Source organism: Mytilus californianus, unplaced genomic scaffold (genome assembly GCF_021869535.1).
Source record: "Mytilus californianus isolate M0D057914Y unplaced genomic scaffold, xbMytCali1.0.p SCAF_6, whole genome shotgun sequence".
Classification (NCBI taxonomy): Eukaryota; Metazoa; Mollusca; class Bivalvia; order Mytilida; family Mytilidae; genus Mytilus; species Mytilus californianus.
Window position 1 is genome coordinate 74706134 of NW_026262712.1, and position 21402 is coordinate 74727535.

Here is a 21402-nt window from a genome sequence, read left to right on the forward strand (position 1 = left end):
GTCAGTGTTAACGAATAATAAGCCCATTCGCTGTCATCTTTATTCATCGTTAGCTTCTTCTTTTCATGATACCAAATTGTTTTACCACGTGGAATGCCTCCTAAGGTATAACATGCCAATGTAAGATTTTCATTTTCCTTCCCGATAATTGTATCTTTTTCGGTCATATTCATCACACTTACCTCCGAGGGGGATGCTGAAACCAGAATACAAAATAGTTTCACATACGTATACGTCATCGAAAGTAAATAATAAGACTCCATAATTAATATTTTAGACAAAAAAATATTCTTTGAATGAGTTAAATTATCAGGAAAAATGCCATGTTAATAAGCATTCCATAACTGGAAATAATGAGAAGCATACATAATGAGCACAGTTTAAAAGTTGTTCGTATTCATGTTAATTCCTTCTATAGAAAACTTCAAATAATAAAAATAACACATTATATATTCTGACTGTCTAAGCTCTTTTCTGGATTTGTTTTCATCAAGGAACGCTCAAACACTAAACATTTGATTTGATTTTTTGATTTTTGGTGTTTTAACGCTACTTTTAAGCACCGCTTTTGGGCTATTTCGTGGCGGCCAGTTTTTATTGGTGGAGGAAACCGGAGTGCCCGGAAAAAACCACCGACCTTCGATAGGAAAGCTGACAATCCTAGTCAATTAAGATTGGAGTCGAGTGCACCCGCACGAGCGGGGTTCGAACTCACAACCTCAGTGTTGACTGGCTAGTGATTACAGTAGTGACTACTTAGACCACTCGGCCACCGAGGCCCGCTAAACATTTGAAAGCGGGGATATATAAAAACGTAAAAACAGCAGAAGCTATATGACTAAGTGATCGAAAAAGAAGAGCCAAATTCATCCAAGGTCAACTCTGCCTGATATAATAATAATAAAAAAAGAAACGCTTCTGAGAGATTTTCGCTTTAGGACCATGTAAATTATGCTATTAACAACATACTGACAGCATATAGGTACAACGCCTTCATTCTCTTAAATCAATTGATTATTGTATACAATTTTGTCGGTTAAATGTATACATGTAGGAGTGATTTGAAGAACTGTGACTTATCTAATTGATGCAAAATATGACTTAAAAACGGGTCCTGTGTAGGTAATAATTTACAGAGATAGAAAAGGTTGTTCATTTGGAAGACAAGCATACTTGACAAAGTCATCAGTTTCATAGAAAATACATTTCATATATATGGGATAATTTTGCATTTTATTGCAATCTTTTACAACCAGTTCATAACAATATGGATGGATGATATGAATTTACACATTCATTGTAAATGCCAGAGTACTTCCGAAGATAATACGGCCACTATTTTTTTCTCTCATTTTTCGAATTTTTCAACTTTGCCATTTTCTTTGAACAGCCCAATAGATAAAACTGTATATAGCACACATGAGAAACCTTTGTTTGTAAACTGTTCATTCATGATAAGAAGTTTAATTTCAAATGTCCCTTTGGTTTTTGTCGCCTCTCTCTTATACAAGATTGACATTGGATACATAAATGTGTGTGCGGTATGCGTAGGAATTTCGTTACTTAATATCGTCTCTTGTTTAACAAATGAGTGAACCTGTTAATCACATCAGTACGATATTTGATAGATTTACAAAAAAAAAAAAGGTTTGAATGTTATCGAAGGTTGGGCAGTGACCACTCGACTTGTAGACTAATTATTAAGATGTTCGATTCAGAGTTAGACCTCGATGATGAACAAGATTTACCAAGACTCGCGACAAGTCAATTTCGGCTTTACGTTCCGCTACAGAACCGACAAAAAGAAAATGTCATTCAGAACAAGACCACATACCAGAGGTTTCCAACGCAGACTTGTTTTCACTTATGACAACTTACTTTAATAACAATATTTCTGACAGAGAGAAGGACATAGTGAAGATTTTTTTCTGAAACTACAGAAACATTAGTAAAATGAGCTAAGAAAACAGAGAACACCTTTAAATATAAGGGGAATCAGGTACAATTTGAACTTAATTCAGATGTACAAAGGAGAGGCGAAAGATACCAAAGGGATATTCAAACTCAAAAGTTGAAAACAAACCGACAATGCCATGGCAAACAAACGAAAAACGACGAAAAGAAAAAACAATAGTACGTTAAACAAAATAGAAAACTAAAGACTGGGCAACATGAACCCCACCAAAAAGGGTGGAGGTGATCTCAGGTACAAGATAACATTATTACTGCAAGTAACAACATATGGAAGAATCGCCCGGGTACTAGAAGATTCGTCAGATCAGCTCAAGAATAGAAATGAATTGATTAGGATTGCAGATAAATCCGAGGGTGGCTGTGAATGTTCAAGTTCAAGTTACCAATATAAAAAAAGGAGATGTGGTATGATTGCCAATGAAACAACTATCCACCAAAGTTCAAATGAAGTGGATGTAAGCAATTATAGACAACCGTACGGCCTTCAACAATAAGAAAAACCCATACCGTATAGGCGACTATAAAAGGCCCCGACATGAAAAATATGAAACAATTCAATTGAGAAAACTAACGGCCTAATTTATAACAAAACAATTTACGAAAAAAAATATGACAGACATGAACCAACGACAACCACTAAACTACATGCTTCTGATCTGTGACAGGCACATAAAGAATGTGGCGGGGATAAACATGTTTGTGAGCGCTCAACCCCCACCCCCTTTCCTACCTGGGACAGTTGTGTAACAGCACAACATAAGAACAAACTATTAAAATCAGTTGAAAAAGGCTTAACTCATCAGATCGATACAAAGAAAAAAAACATCAAAGAAAACACAGACAGACCAAAACAACACCGAAAGTTTAGACTATTCTACAACTGCATGGGCACTGGGCAAGAAATTGCAGAAAAGGAAAAACCAGGACAGGAGGTACCAGATGATCTTCTTAAAGAACAGAACAGTGATATTTTTAAGGGACAAGATTTTGATATTTTTCAAACATTTTATGAGAATGAAAATTATAATTATGATATTTATGTTAAAGGTCGTTTGAAAAATCTATTAATTTTGAAATAAATTGATGTTTCAGACTTCATTTATATGTTATCATAGGTGGTTATAAAATTCTGTTGTTGCGTGAGCCTGAAGAAAAGTTTTTACAAAATAACAAATCAGTATTAGGTGATGGTGAATTTGTTTCAAAACACGGTAGGTATAGTGTCTGGCGGAGATCGTGTTTTTTCGAGTGAATCGGTCCACTTTTTTCGAGTGTAGATCAGGTTTTTTCGAGTGATATTACATGCGATCAGATCAATTTACTACTATTTCGCGTACATAATAGTTTTATTCATGATGGTTCATCTTATTCTGAATACTAAACATGTTTTGAGCACAAACGACGCACAATTTCCTGTGTAGTTCACTTACAATTACAACAGTGTTTTACATTGTCCGTGTTTTTTCGAGAGCAACATTTAAACGTCGGGTTTTTAAACAAATGGTCCGGGTTTTTCAAAGAAAATGTGAATAAGAAAGAAGGCATTCTTGGGCTTAAATAATAACTTTTTCTAGTTTGTAACTGTAATTCACCGAAGGGCAATATTATATATTCTTAATAAATAACAAAACATATCACTATATTGATCAAATTTAACCCTTTTCTATTTAATGATAATTTTCAGTACTGAAATAATTTTACAATAACCTTGCAGTATTAAGATATATTAGAAATTACTGGATTCTTTGTCAACCTGTCTTTAGAACCGAGAACAGGGGACTCGTAATCTTTTCAATAACATTTCATGCTACAAATATTTTTTACAGTAAATAATAGTTTATGATTTATGTATATTACAGTGGCGAAACCTGGAGTTTTAAAAATAGGGTTAAGAAAACAAAGGGACCGAATTTATAAATTCAATAAAATGTAATATACCACAAATATTCTTCTAAGAGAGGATTGGGACCAGCCAAGTACCTTCTGTATTTAATTCATTTCTTTCGCAGAGTTCCGTAGATATACATTGGTAATTGTAATGCCTAGATCTCTAGAGATCCGTACTTTTCATTTTTTAAAGCACTGCTTACTGATGGAAAGGAAGTTATGGTGTTTTATTGCTGTGTGACCAAGTATAACAGACGCTTGATCATACTCCTTATCACAGTAGTAGCATTTGAAAATTGTTCTTGTTTTCCATTCATAGAAAGATAAACAAATTATCATCAAGACATATAGTAAATGAAACATCTAGGATGTATTATCTGTTAAAGAAAACATACACATACCCACTTAACACACAATGTACATACGTCTCAACCCAACATTGTACTGCTTGATACTTTAGTCTGGAGTTCATTCATTAGTTTTAACAGGCTTTGAACTGGCTTTCAATAACCGCGAGTACTTTTATATCATTACTTTGTATCTACTGTTTTTTTGTTAGTTGGTTTGTCTGTGCTTCGTACCGATCTATTGAGTAAAGCCATTCGTAACGGATTTTTACAGTTTGTTCTTGTTTTGTGCCGTAACACCACCGTACAAAGTTAGGGGGAGGGTTGAGGGCTTACACACATGTTTAACCTCGCCACAATCTTCATATGCCTGTCCCAAGTCAAGAGCCTGTAATTCAGTGGTTGTAGTTGGTTCATGTCCGTCATATTTGTTTTTTTCCTACTTTGTATTGTATAAGGTAGGTCGTTAGTTTTCTCGTTTTAATTGTTTCAGTTTTTTCATGTTGGGGTCTGTTAGAGCTGCCTATAAGGTAAAGGGTTTTCTCATTGTTGAATGCCGTACGGTGACCCATATCTACTTTTATCTTCGTCATTTGAACTCTTGTGGATAGTTGTCTAATTGGAATTCATACCACATTTCCTTTTCTTTATAAATATGTCTGTGCTCACATAGATATTGTTTACAACACGAATATTTTCTGAATGATATCCATATTTGTTGAAACGACATCGATATACGTGTGTTTGGATCGATATAACATATGTACCTAGGCGTTGACTTGTTGGATAGTTCTACCATAGTTACATGGGCGTGGACATGTATCATATATCTAAATATACCAATACCGGTGTCCATGCAATTTATAAGATGTGGCAAACAATTATATATACAAATATACGATGCTATATACGATATATTGACCGAGTTTTGACGAATGGGGCTAAAACAGTAAAAGACCAGTTAAATGATTAATATGAGGGCTTTTTTTTTACATCAATATTTACGAAATTCCGTTCAAGCAAACTTGAAGTATCAAACGACAGAGGAATTTGCGATGTTCATAATGTACGATTTTACACATGACGTCGTTGACGTGAAAACGCTTACGTTGCAATGTAGAGCCCTGATTGACGGGTGTCATACTGGGGGCAACCATTTGAATTTTACGGGGAAGGCTAAGAAAGAAACTATTTTCACTTACATTTGTTCACATCACATTATACACACAATATTCTTCATATTATTAATAGTCATGGAGGTGAATGTAGATCACCTTAGACTTTTTCGCAACATTTTGGGTCCCCTGCCTTATTATTTCAAAGTCCATCTTAGCCCCACAAAAATCAAATGGTTAATCCCTTATGTTAACTCAAGGGTCAATTTTATTTGGAAGCACGTTGTATGCTTCTACTTCGAAACCATACACACTTTAGTGATGGCTGCAAAGGTTATTACCGGGAATCGGGGAGGGAAGGTACTAATCTATAATGGATACAAATATAACAAAAAAAAAAGAACAGAGAACCGAATCAATTTATTGGCGCATTCAGTGTAGGGCTAATATAAAAACTAATATATTTGATGTCAAAGACCCTCATGCGATTATTTTCATTCTCGAAATCAACGAGCACACCCATGAATCAGACGATGTAAGTATTTCAAGGAGCGAAACTTTAAATACAATAAAAGATCCAATAATGGAGGACCCAACTGTACCTATTAAAAGATAAGTTTATGATAGAGTAGCTAGAGATATGAACAGAGGCGGTGGTTTCCCGAGTTATCAGCAGATTGAGGCCCCAAAGTTTAAACTCCGGTCTGGGTACCAGAGATGTGAGAGGGAGGGTGAAATTCACCCTTCTGATTAATGAAATGTCTCGCGCCCAGAGTGAGAATCGAACCCGGGACCTTCAGCACTGTAGCCATCGGTCTTAACTACGATCTGCTTTGTCTGCTGTGTGTGAATAAGTACTGTCTTCACGTCATTGCCCATCTTCGTTCCGTTCTTTTTCACACAATTGGTGTCATGTCGTGATGATTCTATGACTAGGAATGCTTAGGTCCATATTATAATTTACATAGAAGTGTTATCATTTATCAGCAAAAAGTTCGGGTTTTGGCAATTAAACCATAAAAAGACAAGATAGTACATCGATTTATATTGCCATACAAAAGCAGTGATAAGGTAAATTTTGATGACAGAAAAATAGACGCAATGTATTAAGATTTCATTCCAAATCCATAACTATGAAACATCTTCTGAAATTTTTACTGCATCTGGAAAATTTTAGATAATGACACTATTCTTATTTTATCAAAACTAATTGCTCTTTTAAGAACAAGAGAAAAGATAAAAAAAATATTTATTACTTCTATGTAAATCAATCCGATGTAGCCCCTCAGATATGAGAAGCATACATCTAATACATGGGACATTTCACATTCAACCACATAATACGTTACATGCACGCGCATGTGCATGTATGTAAACAGACATTCTCGTTATCAACTTCGACATGATGAACAGGAATGGAATCTTAGATGAATTGTTCAAACAGTATAGGATTTAATTTGGATCCCATTACAACGTATTCCACTTTTTAAATTTTAAACACTGCTCGCGTTTCGACAGTATACTAATAAGCTTATATGAAGACGAGATCCATATCCTTTGCAGCAGCACGGCTTCGTGTCGGACCATCGGACTGTCGGATTAACGGACTGTCGGATTATCGGACCGTCGGACTATTGGACCGTCGGACTAACCGACTGTCGGACTAACCGACTGTCGGACTAACCGACTGTCGGACTATCGGACTGTCGGACTACTGGACTGTCGGAATTTCGGGGTGTCGGATTATAGCTACGCTCCCGTTGAAATTAAACAAAAGAAATGGAACTCTTTGTTAGAGAAGGTAAAAAAGCAAAATTGGTATATTTGAATTGTTTACATCTGTTTCTATGGGCTTTACAAGTTTAATAAAGGTGCATAATTTCGGATTTTATGCATCTTACATGCGTGTTTTACTTAAATTATAGTATGGAGCATCGAGATATTTGTAAACTTTTAAATTATAGACAAATTTTTATAAAACAGTCGATTGTGGTAGGTGCAAATCCACAGAAAGATAATATATTGATCTTTTAAAGGATTAATTTGCATCTCTGCCCACGGCGACAGTTTTTTGGGAAAAAATCCCAAAAATGGGCAATAATTTCATCAAAAAGAGAAGTCGAGTGCATCTTTTTATGTTCGGGCGTGTTAGAGTTGACTATTCTGTCTACGTATACAGCAAAAATATTTGATACATCATCTCGCATAAGGTTAATATTTCGACGCTAAAATGTCCTATGATGTTGGCGCTCAAATGACCCTATGTGCATTTTTTCTTTTCGCTCAAATGTCCTGTGCCCGAATAAACTAAGGTTCCAACTCCCTCAGGCAAAGTTTACCTTCGACAGATTTGGCTTTCATTTTATGTCTTTTGCTCATAAAGCTCTTTACGTGTTTCGATACTTATAGTTCATTGATTTTCATTTTTTTTTTTTGGCTTTCAGTTTCCTGATGACGATCAATTAGAAAACCGCTTCGAACGCACTAAATCTATAAAGTGTTATTTTCATGTATTTTATTGTTTATTAAAATTTGCTGTTAATGAATTTTTGAAATTATTTGAAACTAAGGAATAAATCCTCTTGTGCAACGTTCAGATTTCTTGCCCGGCTTTGGCTATACTTTTTGTCCTTTTTGGTTTATAAGTTCTTCATTTTTACAATAAGTTTTGGATTTTCAAATATTTTGACCTTGCGCATCACGGAAGGTACATTTATTGTCGAAATGCGCATCTGTTGCGGATAATTGGTACCGTTAATGTTTTTACTACTACTGGGTTGATACCTCTGCTGGTGGTCTGTAAGTTCTTCTTCTTCTTCTGGTTAAGTGTAGGACTCATTTTGAGTATATTCACACTGACGCATACGTACCATAGCAGTACAGCCCTCCTCTATATACAGTTAAAAAAAAAGAGTATTTACAGTTAAAAACCAATGATTACAATTTAGGAGACGGCGGAGGTAGCCAGTGCCTGTTTGAACCCATCGAGGGTTGGCAAACTGACTAGTGGCTGTGGCAGGTAGTTCCAAATTCTGATGGCACTCGGGAAGAGGGAATGTTGGTATACTAGGGTTCGACAGTGTGGTTGGAGGTATCTGGTGTTGTGTCCTCGAGTGGAAACACCTGTTGGTATGAGGTATGGTTCTGTTGGGATGTCTACGAGGTGGTTGACTATCTTGTATAGTAAGATGGTTTTAACTTTGGCTCTTCGAGATTGTAGGGTTTCCCATCCAAGGTTGTTGAGCATGGTACTAACACTGCTTGTTTGTTGGTAGTCATTGGAAACACATCTGGCCCCTCTACGTTGTACCATTTCAAGTTTGTTGATGTTCCGTTTTGTGTGGGGGTCTTATGCACTTGTGGCGTACTCTACAGTTGGTCTGACGAAAGTGTTAAATGCTCGTTCTTTGGCTTTTGGTGGGCAATGTCCGATGTTTCTTCTTAGGAAAGCCAGGGTGTTGTTTGCCTTCTTAGTGACAGCATCTGTGTGGGTGTTCCAAGATAAATTTTTTGATATGTTAAGGCCTAAATATTTTGCTGAGTCGACATGAAGAAGGGTATGACCATGGATAAGATAGTCATGATGGATTGGGTTCCGCTTCTTTGTGACAGAGATTACTTCGCATTTGTCTGGGTTAAACAGCATTTGCCATTTTTGCTCCCAATCGATGAGGCAGTCGAGGTCTTTTTGTAGGAGTGATGCGTCGTCAGTAGATCTAATCCTACGGTACATGAGGCAGTCATCTGCGAAGAGCCTAGTCTGTGATTTTGCGCAACTAGGCATGTCATTGATGTAGGCGAGAAAAAGAAGAGGCCCTAGGACAGTACCTTGCGGAACACCGGATGTGACAGGGTCTACTGAGGACGATTTACCTTCTAGAACAACTTTCTGGGTTCTATCCGACAGGAAGTCTTCAATCCATTTGAGGATACCTCCTCGGACACCATAGTGGTTGAGTTTTAGAAGAAGACGTTGGTGAGGAACCTTGTCGAATGCTTTGGAAAAGTCGAGAAGTATCCCATCTATTTGTTCGCCAGCATCGAGGTCTTTAGCAAGGTCGTGGATAGTTAATGCGAGCTGTGTCTCACAGGATCTTCGTTTACGGAAGCCATGTTGTTCTTCAGCCAGAATGTTATAGTGCTCTAAGTGAGTAAGAATGCTACCATGGATAATGTGCTCGTTAATTTTGCAACAGATGGAAGTTAAGGAGATAGGCCTATAGTTGGAAGCTTGGCTTCTGTGTCCTTTTTTGAATACTGGAGCGACTGTAGCTGTTTTCCAGTCAGATGGAATTTTGCCCTGGTCAATCGAGGCCTGGAATATCAGAGTTAGGGCAGGCGCTATTTCTTTTGCCGTCTCTTTCAAGAAGCGTGCTGAAATGCTGTCTGGGCCAGTAGCTTTATGTGGGTTTAGCTTTTGTAGGAGTTTGACGACCCCGGTAGGATTGACATAGATGGATTTGATGTCTGGGTTGAGCTTTGTCCTAAGTTTGGAAGGTTGGACATGTCCTCTGTTGTGAAGACCGAAGAAAATTGTGAGTTCAAGATGTTAGCTTTGATTTCACTGTCACTAAAGCAGAGTCCATTCCGTTTTAGTGGAGCCACCCCACAGCGGTCATTCTTCTTGTTCTTAATATAATTCCAGAACAATTTTGGGCTGGAATCATCATTGCATATCATGTTGTTAATGTATTGGTTATATGTCTCTCTACATTTTCTCTGGTGTAGTTTTTTGATGTTCTTGTACTTTTTCCAATCCTTTGTTTTACCCGACTTCTTGGCCCTATTGTGGAGCTTTTGTTTTCGTCGAGACATCGAGTGGAGTTCCTTGGTTATCCATGGTTGTGATATCCTTGTAGGTGTAGATTTAGATGGTACATTTTTATCTATTATAGTGAGGCAGTTATCTTTAAATTCACGGTAGTATCACCAGCCCAGTAGCCAGTAAATTGGTACTGGCATGAAAATGCGGATATTGTGTTATTAAAATTTGCATTTACAAATTGTAAATTCTGGACATTATTTTGAATTAAGGAATATATCTCCCTCATGCAAACCTCTGATGTCTTCCCCGGGTTTTGCTATACTTTTGGTTTTATCCTTTTTTGGTTTATAAGCTCTTCATTTTTATAATAAGTTTTGGATTTTCAAATACTTTGGCCTCGAACATCACTGATGAAACATCTGTTGTTGAAATACGTATCGGTTGCAGAAAAATGGGTACCGTTAATGTTATTAAACAGAATCAATTTAAATCTCGTGTTGTATTGCTTTGTTGTCAAGTTGACAAGATCATTGTCAACTATTTCATTCATTTGCAAGCTACCTGTTTTATCCAACGTCGACAGATTTAATGATTTGCGGCTTTTTATTGTTCAAAATCCAGTACCTTGTCTCCTATAATTTGGTACGCGCGTATCTACATTAGACTCACCAGTGGCGCTCAAACTGAAACAGATGGGAGGTCAAATCAAAATAGCAGTTAAGATGAGCTAATAAAACTAAAAAAAAAAGAAGATCGAGATGAGAGAAAACTACATTAATTAGGGTAATTTATAATTACAAATTGTTAATATACAGTTATCTGAATCAGGTTGTTCACGGCACGTGCTCCTAAAGCATTTAACTACTTTCTGGAGGGGTAAGGTTGACATATAAGAATCGGTCTGCGGGTCTTGGCATATGAAAATCCTACCAACAAGAGTTGAAATGGAAGTTACAAAAAATGGGATTAATTAAAAACGTTTTCCATATTAACATCTACCTTTGCCTGGGAAAGAGAAATACTATTTGACCCAGAATTTTTTTTTTAAATTTTTTCATATCACAACATTTACAACTATGTTCAATTATATGGTTTAACATAAGGACCAATGAACCGACGAAACAAAAATGTTTTCTCTCTATATATGGGATTATATTTTATCGCGTTATGGTCTAAGTAGAAGACTGGCCAATCAATATCCGATATTTGCAATACAGGTTGATCAACACTTATGTTTACGAAATATGTGTAATGAGAAAATATATTCTCACAGTTTTATTGATAATGTTATTATCAAATGTTTCATGATATAATTTCACAAGACCTATAAAATATGAAAAAAATGTGCATATTTTGTGACATTTTCATTCAGAAAACATATTCCTTATTTATGTATCTACCAATGTTCTAAGCAAGGACAACACAATTTACACTTACTTTGTATAATGAATATAAAGTCGAATCATGCATAAGTGAGAGTTCTTTTATCTTTCTGTATTTGTCTTTTATTAGGTCCGGGGACACAGTTATCGTCCTTTGGATTCCGTCGAATAGAGTCCCTAGTGCGGACAGTGTTTAACTTGCGCACATTTTGTTCATCCACCTTCCAAATTTATTTATTTATATTTTATGCATAAAATAGTAAGTAGGGAGGTGAAATTACATGTATAAACAGTTTAGAATGATTTTAACATGTAGGTAAATTAGTGATTCGGTCCAGTTTGAAAAGGTAAAAAAATTAGTATAAAATTGAGAATGGAAATGGGGAATGTGTCAAAGAGACAACAACCCGACCATAGAACAGACAACAGCAGAAGGTCACCAACAGGTCTTCAATGCAGCGAGAAATTCCCGCACCCGGAGACGTACTTCAGCTGGCCCCTAAACAAATATATATACTAGTTCAGTGATAATGAACGCCATTTTAAACTCCAAATTGTACACAAGAAACTAAAATTAAAAATAATACAAGACTGACAAAGGCTAGAGGCTCCTGACTTGGGACAGGCGCAAAAATGCGGCGGGTTAAACATGTCTAGATCTGAAGCTGTCAGACTGTATTATACACCCACTCTACATCAAATGTCCTTAATGTGAGTGACAGTCTATATACTTTTCTATAAATTTGATATAATTTGTCCCAATATTAATACACTACACAGTAAAAATATATTTTGGATAGAGCAGGTGCGATTTTCTAAAATTTGTGTTTTCTGGGTTAGATAAATTCACTGCGATATAACTGTTTTCTCGGACCAATGTTTGTTATATGTCTGTGTTGTTTTACCAACGTCATTCTGTCGGGCTTTTCAATATAGTTTTTATAAGAAATCTTCGACTGCTTTATAAATTGTTTACATATTCCGTTATTGTAATTCTTATTCAATGTTATGACTTTCGGCCTGATTTAATTTTCTCATTACCCTTAATTAATCATGATTTTACGAAATGGCAAGAAAACAATATACACCAATCCTTCAAGGATATTCACGTGCTCAAAAAACCTCCTTCCAAATATAAATTCAACCGCCGTCAATCGAAATTCCCCTTCTAAATTTAGTACTTTTTACAATTGTGTCAAAGGGGGCAATGATGCTGCAGCCAGATTATTAAATAAAAATGCACGTGGATATCCACAAATATTCCCGTGCAATGCCAGAAAGTGACCAACATGATCATGATTATCTTCTGATAACACTAGTAGGTCAACAGTGAACGGGAGAGCTTTTTCGATTTCCTTTTCCTGTGGCATTACATGAAAAACTCAAAGCCTCATTTACCTGGTTACTTGAACAAAGCCAAAGTGTGGTATACAATATGTAGGACAAACAGGAGGGGAATTTTTTTAACGAACACGAGAACATCTATACCGCTTCCGAAAACCTAAGAAATTCAAAAGTATAATTTACCAACATTTAGGTAAACACAACCACAATATTAAATTTATAAGATTCCAACCACTCGAAACGATCCAGAAACAACAAAGGCAATCGCATAAACAATTTGAAGATACCCGTAAAATTATCGAACTGTCTTGGATTAAACGACTGCAGACAGCATATCCCCTGGGTCTAAATGACAATATACTTGGACAAGGGAACATGTCTAAAACTTCTTCTATTGATATCATGAATATCTGTTGATAAAAAACAACGTAATAATAGGTCTCATGACAAACGTATCAATCGAAATCAACGAATTAAACATCGTATAAATTATACACTTGATGATCTATCTATATCTAAAAACAATGGTAGGTATCAATTATTATGTAAACTGGGTAAAATACCAATTAGTAAATTACATGATATTTTCAAGGAGTGTGACACAATCTCGTTCTTCAGCCCACTCTATGAATATTCGCGTATAATTACAGCTTTTTGCCACCATAGGCTGTTCCCGCGTATCGATAAACCTGAAGATCATAAACGGCACTTTATGAAAATTAAATTTATTAACAGAGGTATTGATTTCATCAACTTATCGAATATATTTAATGACTCTTCCATTCAAAACTTTATGCCTCCCTAGTTTGATAACACAGAACCACCTATTATTTCGTATGCATACAAAAAAACCAGCAGAAGTTTAATTTTTAATTATACGCCAGTAACATCAGACGTCAATGTAGAAAATAATACTCCTCTAACTTGAAACTGTGAATCGTCGAATTTTAGATATGATCCCTATGGCCATGTTATTACGGGGGACCTCAATATCGTTCAAGACCGAGAAGTTAAAAACTTTTTGAAAAAAAGGACCAAAATATCGTCCTCCATCTAAAATAAATTGGAAACAGTGTCGTCAGGTCACAAAAGACGCTCTTTCATCGTATTGTAAAAATTGGTGTAAACGGGAAAAATCTGATAAGAAATCTTTTGATTCTTGTTTAAATAAATGTATGAATGTTGTGGATATTCGAATATCACATTTTAAAAATAATTCAGAAATAAATAAAAGAGTACATAATACGCCTATTTCTAGAATAAGAAACAAACTTCAAGAACACAGGTAATCATATAGTAAACAAACATTTCATAACCACATCACAGCTTAAGGCCTCTTCTGAACATTTGAAGGTCCCTACTATGTATTGGTTACCTAAACTACACAAAAAAACCCAGTTAAATATCGTTTCATCTCGGCCTCTAGTAAGTGTTCTACAACTAATCTTTCGGTGCTTTTAACTAGTTCCTAAACTACTATCAAAGAACTTATCAATAACTTTTGTAATAAAATATATGAAAATAGTGGCATTAACTATTTTTGGGGTGTAAAATGTTCTTTGGATGTTTTAGATAAATTACGTGCTTTTGATGGTCCTTTTGATTCTGTTGACAGTTTTGACTTTTCAACTCTTTACACTACACTTCCACACAATCTTATCAAACAAAAGTTTTCCTAATTAATTAATGGTCGTTTGGTAAATCTGAATGCAAATATATTTGCTGCAACTCATTTAAAGCCTTCTTCTCTAATGAGAAAGGTAAATATGCTAGATATACTTACTGGAGGTGTGATGAGATGATTGAAGCTGTTAATTTTCTCCTGTTTTACATTTGTCATTTCGGGGCATTTTATAGCTGACTATGCGGTATGGGCTTTGCTCATTGTTGAAGGCCGTACGGTGACCTATAGTTGTTAATTTCTGTGTCATTTGGTTTCTTGTGGAGAGTTGTCCCATTGGCAATCATACCACATCTTCTTTTTTATATATGGGACTCTTTCCAAATTAACAGAAGGCACATAAAAATGCAATGCATTAAATGTCTGTAAACTCTTCAAAATAATGACCTTGAAGACGGAATGAGATTATTGTAAGGAGCAAAACATTTCTTTTTATGTCCCTCCCCCCCCCCCCCCCCCCTTCGGACGTAGCGGAGGGAACAGTAAGATTAACCCTTGTCCGTCCGTCCGTCCGTACGTTCCGAAAATGGTTTCCGTTCTCGCTTTGTCCAAATAAGACTATCCGCATCACCTGTTACTCTTGCATTTTACGAAATAGAATCGAGGTAATTCAGACGTTATTCTGACCCGTCCTACAAAATAATGGTTTTAGGATGGGTTTTTTTTATCTTTAGGGGCTTACTAGGCAAAATATGTTGAAGGCGACACAGTCATAGAAACGCAAGTACAAGTGTGAAATAAATACATACGGGTAGATATATAGATAGATATCCAGGGTTGTTGCAAATGTTAGTTGCATTTAGCCCTGTGTTAAGTGAAATTATGTATACCAACCTTTTAAAAGCAAATAAAAATAATGAATACAATCTGTAGTAAAATTCGCAAGACACATGTAGTGCCCTTCTGTAAAATTTGTTGCATTTACTATTTGCAAATTGTAGGTTTCATCATCAGTTACTTCATAATGATAATGGATTTCAGGAGGATTAACGCTTATTCTTTCATTTATCGATATTGTTAAACTCAATATGTCTCTATGCCTTGGTTTAAACGTCCACTGCATAATCCGTCCGCTATTGGAACAATTTAAAGTGACATTTCCTCCTGGCTCCGTGTATACATACTCTATGATGTCTCCAGCCAAAACACCTTTAATTGAACAATGAGCTATTAAGTACCTGTCTTTGTAAAAATCATGCAGAGGGTGATTCATGACATGTCACAGAAGTAATTTGTTTGGCTCTATATCATAAGAACTTTGGTAGATAAGTAAAATTCTGTCTTTATTTTCCCTGTATATTGCCCGTTGCCATGGTAACCATCAAAACAACATTTTGCCTGAATATGTGAAAAAAGACCCTTTTGAAAATTTAGAATAAGGGAATTTAAAGTCCCATGGAAATTAAGTTAATCAATAAAAACAATAAGGGTTTTTACATTGTTAATAAACAAAACCCCAAGCTATTCAAAAACGTTAAAATTTTGAATTTACCAAATAGTTTGTTTCCATAGCAACCATTTAAAAATGTGTTAAAATTCGAAAATGAAAAATTTCAAAAACTCCTAAATTTTAAATCTGTTTATCTCCCAAGACCAACAATACCATGACATTTCATTGACAAATTCTGAAAGACAACATTCTATATATTCATAAAATAAAAAGAAGTCGTGTGTTTTTTTTTTCTTTAATTAAATAATTTTAGTCAAAAATTGTCAATTTTCACCAAAATTCAGATTGCCAAACAGATGAATAATCAAACATTTTGAACTTAAAAAGCTTAATCATTCCATTTATATGTGCATTTCTGACACAAATTTAGTAATTATAAATGAGAATATATTATAGATAGAGATATGTTGGTAGAGAATGAAACTTTTCTCTCTGGGCATGGTGCCCCTCTTTTTTTTTTGAAAAAAAAATCATTTTTGTCAAAATTATAAAATTTATCAAAAATTAAAAGAAAGATGGTATTAAATTCTGGACATTTTGAGCATTGAAGCATGAAATTTCTTCAAAGGGTTAGGGCAATGATAGTACCTCCTTCCCCATATTTAGATATTAGATTTTTTTCAGAAATGGGGAATGTGTCACAGAGTCAACAATCCAACCAAACAACAGAAAACAGCCGAAAGGCTGATGACTGAATGAAGGATTGCTGCGTCCCTAAATACATGCAATACACTTGTTTTGTGCAAATTGAAATTTTTAGATGCTATTTCATGGTCTTGAGAATTAGCCTCTGTCCAAGTTCTATTTCAGTCTATGTCAAAAAAACTTAGTCTCAGACTGTCTTTAAATTTTAACTCTAAACAAGAGGCTCTCAAGAGCCTGAATCGATCACCTGTAATTTTTTGGTTAAATCTTTCATCAATGATTATTTATGCTTTTCAATATATATCAATGAGTGGCTTAAAAATTCCATTTAAATGTTCTTTGTATCTGTCATATTTTCTTCAAAAGCAAAAAAATGCATTTTACCCCTATGTTCCCTTTTATCCATAGTGGCTATGTTTCTTGAATTACAAGGAAATAAAATACAAAATTTATACTAAATACTCTCAAGTTTGGCTGAAATTGATTCAGCAGTTTCAGGAGAAGATTTTTTAAAGTAAGCAAAACTAGATGAACAAATTGTGAAAAAATTCTTTAAAGAGCAATAACTCCTTAAGGGGTCAATTAACAATTTTGGTCATTAATCTTATTTGAAGATCTTACTTTGCTGAACTTTTTTGCTGTTTACAGTTTATCTTTGTCATTAATAATATTCAAGATAATAACCAAAAACTGCAAAATTTCCTTATAATTACCAATTTAGTGGCAGCAACCCAACAATGGGTTGTTAGATTCATCTGAAAATTTTAGGGCTGATAGAACTTGACCTAATGAACATGTTTACCTACATCAGATTTGCTCTAAACGCTTTAGTGTTTGAGATATAAGCCAAAAACTGCATTTTACCCCTATGTTCTATTTTTAACCATGGCGGCCATGTTTTTTGACAAAATAGAAAATAAAACACAAACTTTATTTTAGATATCCTAAGGATCATTCAGCTTAAGTTTGGCTGGAATTGGTTCAGTGGATTCAGAGGAGATGTTTGAAATAGTTAACACCGGACGGACGACGACGGACTCCAAGTGATGGAACAGTGAACTAAAAAACTACGTCCGTTCTATCAGAAATATACTGAAAATGAAAAATAAACAACTTGTACCCTCGAGAGCGCTAACGAGGCCACTTTCCATAAATTTAATATTTTTAAGGGTAATAACTCTTAAAAAAGTCGATTGGCCACCAATATATAACTTGTTTGAGATGTTGCTTATATTAACCTAAAGTATTAGTTTCGTAAAAATCAAACAAGAGTTGTACATGTGAGAGCGCTGCAATGACCAGACAGACAGACACACGGACAGCCAGATGGACACAAGGACGGACGGCAATCAAAATTTTAAGTAGACCATGTTTAAGATTAAAATTTTAAAGTTCTAATATTGATTATTATTTTTTTGGCAAAAGAGACTATTTTTAAAATAACAAAAATAAAAAAAACAAAAAATCGGTCTTTTGTCTTAAATCAGTGGTTTTGATAAGAAAATAACACTCTGTAAAAATTAGACCAATGGGACAGTTATTAAGTTTGGTACAGTGTTCCAATTTCATTATATATGGAAAATTTAATACATTGCCTTGTATCGTTTCTTTTGTTGACTAGTATACAATTGCGCAGAGTCAGATTATGTACACATAATGGCTGTTACTATTTACCTCCCATGTAATTCGACATGTATCGAAACCTTTATGCAAACACTTATTTGTCACTATGTCGATTTAACTGTGTCAAAATTGAAATTGAAGAAGAACTACAGAACCGTTCTTTCTATTCTAATATATAATGAATCTAACTTATGCAAAAGAGCTTGAAATAAATGCGGAATGTGTCCATTGGACACAGATGATGCTCCCGCTTGCATATCATAAAAGTTATAAACGGACATAACTGAAGAACGGTAAATGTGAAACTAACCAAATGTGTACTTTATGTAAGTTTTGTGGTCATAATTATTGTGTAAAAGTTTCATAACATTTGGTTGAGGCAAACTAAAGAAAGAAAAAAGAAACAAAAAATTCAGCAACTTTTTCCCTTTGTAAAGAGGCATGGCTCTAGAACAGTAAAAGTGACACCACCAAAATTCAAACTTGATCTGTATTTGGTGGTTTTAAGCATTGTGTATAATTTAAATATCATTTGGTAAAGACAAACTAAAGTTAGAGAACGGAAACGAAAAATACAGCAATACTTCTATTTGTAAAAGTTTCATAACATTTGGTTGAGGCAAACTAAAGAAACAAAAAAGAAACAAAAATTCAGCAACTTTTTCCCTTTGTAAAGAGGCATGGCTCTAGAACAGTTAAAGTGACACCACCAAAATTCAAACTTGGTCTGTGTTTTGTGGTAATAAGCAATGTGATTAAGTTTCATAACATTTAGTTGAGGCAAACTAAAGTTAGAGAACAGAAACCAACTTTGGGACGTACTATGGTAAACCTTAATGCCCCTCCGCCACGGCAGGGGCATACAAATGTGTAAATATAACAATTGATAAAATTGAGCAAAATTCCATGAATGATCATTGCACATGGTGGTCCTAAGGTTTTGAGAATCAAAACAGTATATACTAGTTAGGACCAGCAAATTTTCCTCAAGGCCCACAAGGAGAATATGTTTTGAGAACTATAAAGATGCGATAACTCTGCCTTATACAAATAATAATTCAGTTAGGTTATTTAAAAAAAAAAAGATAGACAAGCTGTCCTTTTCCATCATATACCATACAAACATTGACAAAGTCTTGCACAGTTTAAGATAGATCGTTGGTATATATTTCCTCAAATAGAACACGTAGAATTTGTATGCCCCTACCGTAGCGAAGGGGGCATTAAGTTGTACCCTTGTTCGTAAGTACGTCCGTTCTAGAGTTATACACCTTTACAAATGGAAAAATTGCTGACTTTTTTTATTCCGTTCTCTTACTTAAATTAGCCACAACCAAATGTTTTGAAACTTATACACAATGCTTATTTCCATAAATTACAGATCTAGTTTGAATTTTATTTGTGTCACTTATACTGTTAATGAGTTATGCCCCTTTGAAAATGGAAAAAATGCTGAATTTTTCGTTTCCGTTCTCTCTTTTTCGTCTGTCTGACATAGTTCATCTTACCTTGACCTCATTTTCTTAGAACATTGATAATGTTACGTTAATATGATACTTGTATTAAAATCTTTATATAACAGAGTTTCAAAAGTAATTCATTGATAAATAAAACCAACCAGACATTTCAGGGTGTGCATTCTTGTTTAGCAGATCTTAATCTAGGGCAATTTTTTTTAAATTGTTCATTAAGATTTGTTTTACAGACAATCATGTTATGCTCATTGTTGAAGGCTGTACGATGACCTGTTGTTGTTCATTTCTATGTCATTTGGTCTTTTGCGGAGAGTTGTCTCATTAGCAATTACAACACATCCTCTTATTTTTATACACAGACTTAAATGTTTTTGGAGTTCAATATTATTCTTTTTCACTAACAGCATCAATCCCAGGCACGATAACGGGTTATACGTATTACTATTTTTTTCAAACTTCCGAGAAATCTTAAATATAACTATAGAAGTAATGTTATGCTTAAATTCTTAAAATGCTTAGTTCACAAGTAAACACAATAAGATTCCACATTTTTTCAACAAATTTTATAATTTTGAAAAAAAATGATTTTTTTTCCAAAAAAAGGGGGGGGGGGGTGCACCATACCCAGAGTGATGAGTTTTCGTTTTGTACAAGTATATCTTCATTAATCATATATTCTAGTTTAAAATTAACAAACGTGTGTCAGAATTGCACATACAAATGGAATATTTTAGCTTTTAAAGTTCAAAATGTTTGATTATTCATCTGTTTGGTAATCTGAATTTTGGTGAAAATTGACAATTTTTGACTAAAATTATTTTTTTAAAGAAAAAAAACCACACGACTTTCTTTTTATTTTTTGAATATATAGAATTTTGTCTTTCAAAATTTGTCATTGACATGTAATTGTATTGTTGGTCTTGGGAGATAAACAGATTTAAAATTTAGGAGTTTTTGAAATTTTTCATTTTCGAATTTTAACACATTTTTAAATGGTTGCTATGGAAACAAACTATGTAGTATATTCAAAATTTTAACGTTTTTGTATAGTTTGGGGTTTTTTTTTTGTCAATACTGTAAATACACTTATTGTTTGTATTGATTAACTTTATTTCAATGGTTCTTTAAAATCCATTATATTTCAATTTTCAAAGGCTACTCTTGTACGTATTTTGGCAAAACTTTGTAAGGATGGTTTCCATGGCAACTAAGGTTCAAAAGAAAAAAAAAAATATATGAAACTTATTTTCATACCATACCTTCTTCATAAACAAAATATAAAGACATTTGAAGAGGGGTCATGAATCGCCCATCAACAAGAGCCTGCATGATTCTTACAAAGACAGGTACTTAATATGCTTTGCATCAATTTTTTTTTATCATGCTAAATGGTGTAATGTTTTTGTCATGATAAAAGAAAATTGATGCAAAGCATATAAAATGAATGATTTTTTTATAAGGTAGCTAAGAGTAAAGTGAAACCATTGCAGAAAAAAACATTGTTGGAGAGAGGAATTTCTATATAGCAAAGAGTGAAGACCAGTCGTAGTAATACAAGTAACTATAAGTCACTGCCATTCAGTGCATTTTTTCAGTATATGAATACAAAATAAAGTTTTCTATTATTTTATAATTTACGAAAACATATGGTAAACAATTCAACAACTTAAATGTAAAATTGAAAACAGGAAAATGTTTTATTAAAGGGACATCT

At 34.4% G+C, this 21402-nt stretch overlaps 1 protein-coding gene across 2 annotated transcripts in view; it reads left to right on the forward strand.

The window, feature by feature from the left end:
- The window catches only part of LOC127705147 (uncharacterized), a 236547-nt gene that overhangs the window by 182320 nt on the left and 32825 nt on the right, over positions 1-21402 (forward strand). The window lies entirely within an intron of this gene.